Source organism: Lepisma saccharinum, chromosome 1, assembly GCF_977018435.1.
Source record: "Lepisma saccharinum chromosome 1, izLepSacc3.1, whole genome shotgun sequence".
NCBI lineage: Eukaryota > Metazoa > Arthropoda > Insecta > Zygentoma > Lepismatidae > Lepisma > Lepisma saccharinum.
This window is the reverse complement of record NC_139229.1, coordinates 7,616,729-7,621,310: the sequence shown is the minus strand read 5'-3', so window position 1 is coordinate 7,621,310 and position 4,582 is coordinate 7,616,729.

The following is a 4,582-nucleotide window of genomic DNA, read 5'->3' as shown; positions in this document are numbered from 1 at the left end:
ATTCAAATGAGCAAAACAAAATGTCACTTTATGCTTAGTTAAGCTAATATGAACTGAACCTACGGTTTAAAGAGGAATTCGTACTACTGCAAAGTGCCTTTACTGTTGATCGAACCAGGATCCCTTGATTACAATGCAACAGCGTTACTAGTACACCATCGGAGAGACCCGAAATGAGCAAGATGTCATCAAGAAAATCTTCAGTTTTCTACGCCTTCTGAAAGGTTATACATAATGTATTGCGACATCCTGTATATATGCCCCTACCTAGCCTATCCACATGTGAGCATGCATACACATGCATACAGAACATATTCTACCCCTCCAGAAAAAAATTCTAGAGCCACCTGTGTGTATGTATATATATTCATATAAGCATAGAAATATGTTTGTGTGTCGTTTCAATCTTTAAACACGTGTATTGTGAAAGCATGAATATTTCAGAATGTGATGGTGTGGATGGTAGAAGTAATTCCTTTAGCAAACAGAAATAAAACGCAGAGAAAACCATACAGCTCACCTTTCGTAAGAATTTATCTTGCTTTTTTTGTGTAGCCAGTCTTCAATCACGTCATTAAAGACATTTAGTTCTCAAGTAGATAAAAGCAGTTCCAAGTGCACATTGCTTTTGATTTATTTGCTTTATATCAATTTTCTGCCAGTTTTGGCTGATCACGAAGATGAGAATAAGTGATAATATGATGAAATTGATGGGCACTTACAGAGAACAGCCATGCCCAGGGTGGGATACAAACCTGGGAAAGTGCACACACAGTGTCATGAAGGTACATAGGGCGATGTGAAGGTGGGGCGCTCCATTCTCGATTTCGGATATTTTTGGAGATGATGTGATCAGCACCAGAATCTGGTTGCCCTTACCCCACCACCCAAAGTGACCATTTATTTGTGGCTGGTGAACCCCAGAGCCACTTCCTATGGGTAGTTTCTACAGGGGAGAGAGCGAGAGAAAGGATTATTTAGAGGGGTTGGGGGGTCAGTGCCGGATCTACAACCCGCAAAACCCTGCAGTGCAGGGGGGGGACAAGTGAGCCTTTAGGGGGCTCTCAGCCACTGACATAGTAGAGGGTTCGTATATGCGCATATAAAAAATAAACGTAGTTACTCAGAGGTACAGAAATGAATACTACAATATCATAGGTAAAGTTAAAGTTCCCTGTGCATGCCATGAAGGCACATTTAGGATATGGGGGGGCAGGGCCCCACATATTTTTGATGCCGGACATCTTGGAGGTGATGTGATCAGCACCATGCTCCGGCCACATTTGCACCCTCCCCCAACAGCTACCATTTGATTTGATGCTGGGTGGACCCTGGATCAGCTTTTTGCGGGAACATAGCCGGAAACATTCCGACCTTAGATCAAATCAGGCTATAATTTCATGAGAAATAGTGTCATATATGTATATCACATCACCACCGGTGTTGAAACCAGGAGGGAGGTGAAGAGGGGCCCGGGCCCATCCAGTTCTTGTTTGACCCCCTTATAAGGGGCCCAATGCATATCTTCCAACATATTACATAATTTTTGCACACAGAAACTTCACACACAACAGGTGGGAAATTATGCAGGATTCTGCTCTGAAATGGGCAGAATCAATAATGTGGGACTATCACTCAATTTGAGGGTGTTTCTTGTGCTTGTGCTTTTACTATTTCAGTATTTCTTTTTTCAAACTGACAATGAATTAAGGAAAACGCATGGCATATTATGAATGAATATGTGCGAGAATAGAGGAAGAAGCATGGGGATACTGCAGTCTTCATGCTCTTGAATGAACCAGTCCATTCCAAATTAGTCTCCTTTGTTTCCCTTGGGAAATGTCAAAAATCGCTCGCCCAGATGAAAATTTTATCTTGGGCCTTCCTTTCTTATGTAAATACGTGTGAAGATATTATACTCCTATAAAGGATTGTAAGAATAAGTATTAAAAACAGAATATGATTAAAAATTATCAGTCAAAAGTTAAATGTAAAGTATTATGTTGTATAATTACATAATCACAGTAGTGCAGTGAATTTTTTGTCCAGCTAATAAAGTTCCATGTACCCTGATATATATGTTGTGTTGTCAAATACAGTTATTGCAATTACTATTTTTCAAAGGTTAATTCAAGTGTATTAGGTTCTACCTTAAGGGAAAAAAAATTGCCCTTCTTCCCGCAAACAGAAAGAAATCAGTATTTATGCTTTACTTAGCTGTACCCCCCTCCCCCCAAATCTCTTAACAAATCGGCGCTTATACACATCATCCACTTGCCATTTTTTTAAAAAAATGAGTTGAATTCAATATGGCGGCCACTAATATGGTGGACATCTGCTTGGAACCCCTAAGCCTAACCTGTTTCTATCAATTGTATCCAGCCTAACTCCTATAAATTTATAGGGGGTGTTAATGGACTTTTGAATCACCCTGTAGTTTCTCGTATGTGAGTTTGTCAACATGAGATCAAGAATTACACACACAGACATTATATATGTGTATTATATACAGTATATATAAAAAATGTGTGTGTGTGAAGGTAGGTAGAGGAGGCCTTTGGTAATATTTTGCGGGCGACCCAAGATTTGTAGATCCGGCACTGGGGAAGGGGGGGTTGGAGTATTAGATGTGTGACCAACACTGTGGTAGTATTGCAGCTGGACGTACAAATATACAGTTGCTACATTATGGTCCAAACTAAAGGGAAAAAAAATCAATCACTGATAAACCCCCTCTTCTTCCTGACCCGACAATCAACAACACGATCGCTTACAAAGCTGTCACACGGCGTACAGATATTGTTTACCAGAAGTATTAGAATAGCATGGACATCCGGAAAGGGGGGGAAAGAGGGGGCCGTGGTCCCCCTGGAAAATGAGTCAACCAAAAATTATATATTTTACGCATATAATTTCATTTCAGCCACAGTAATATGTGTTAATTATTGCACGAACATGATAAATTCAAATTTAAGCAATGTTTTTGAGGGAACAGCACTGTTATTAGGGAAAATGTGCCTTGTTTGCCCCCTGGAAAAAAATACCTTCCTTGCCCCTCCCTGGAAAAAATTCTGCGGACGTCCATGCAGTGGCGTGCCCAGGATTTTCGAAAGGGAAGGTTATGTACACTTTTTCTGGTAGTCAGCCTTCATTTTGCCATCTTCTCCTACCTTTCGTGTTCTTTGTTGAGGAATACTGGGCCAAAAGAGGAGGGTTATAACCCCCACCAACCCCTCCTTGGGCACGCCACTGCGTCCATATAGAATAGTACTTTATTACGCAATTTAACATAATGTTTTCAAATGTCCTCTGAATAGCCGTGATAATGTACGTCTAGAAAATAATATATTTATAAATTAAATGATACCTATTTGAAATGATTCTTACAATGAAGAACTTGTCTGAATGTGAGTTAACCAAAAAATGGGACATTTATGCATCACACTGCAGTTCGAAAAAAAGTTGGGACAGGGATTTTAAAAAAATAGACTAAGTCGGGATGTCCGGTTGCCTTGCATCAATGATTATAATCATTGATAAAACTAAAGTGATAAAATATTGTAACACACTCATATACACAAGGGAAAAAATTGAAAACCTTGCAAAATCTGAAAAATCGCCAATCTTCTTCGTAAGTTTTTATAGATTTATGCATTTCATAGTCCGAGGGTGCCATGACACGAAATCGCAGCTCTCTCCCTCTCTAAAGAGGAGAGAGAGGAAATTCTCTCCTTCTTCCCTCTCTCTCTTTCTCTCAGAGAGCGAGCTTCTTCTTCCTGTCTCTTTCTCTCCCTCTCTCTCGGAAAGAAAGAGATTTCTTTTCTTCTTCTCCTTTCTTTCTTTCTTTGTCTCTACCTGCCCAAGGTCGAGCCACAAAACAAAAAATTAAACTGTGTTCCGGCGGAAATTTACTTCTCAGACAGCAGACTTGCAGTAATTTTTTGAAAATTCAGTTTCTTTGACCAGTGGCGTTGCGGCCGTCTCCGCAATGCAGGAGAGCCCCGAAGTATTACGAGTATTGTGTCTATGATTGCTACCTCTCCATGGAAAAAATCCTGCGAACGTTCATCCATGGCTTTCCCCGTGCACCCCTACATTATTCTCTTTGTTGTAACATGGCGTGAAGACATATTGTGGGGAGCAGAGACTAGGTGATGTAGCCAGCACCATGCTCCCCCATATTCCCATTCATCAAAGAATGCGTGAACCCCGGAGTCTCTCCTCGCAGGGACGTTGAAAAATATTCCACCTGAAATCACATCACTCAACACGGGAATCGAACAGGCTCTCCATAAAATATATATTTTCCAAGAATGGCGTTTAAAGCGATTTTTTTTCTCGCATTGGTTGTTGGTTGATTTGGTGCAAGCATAGTGTAAGTCCACTTTTAAAGCCTCCACTAGGTATCGAACCCGTCTTCTGGTAAAGCGTTGATAAAAAATCCTAAATGTCGTCTCATTCATGTATGAATCAGAATATAGATGTGAATGAACTACAAGATAGAAAATCCTTTTTCGTCATCGCAGCTCAAGCTCACTCGCACGTAGTTACAACTTTTTGTGTAACTTCCGCCGCAACCTGC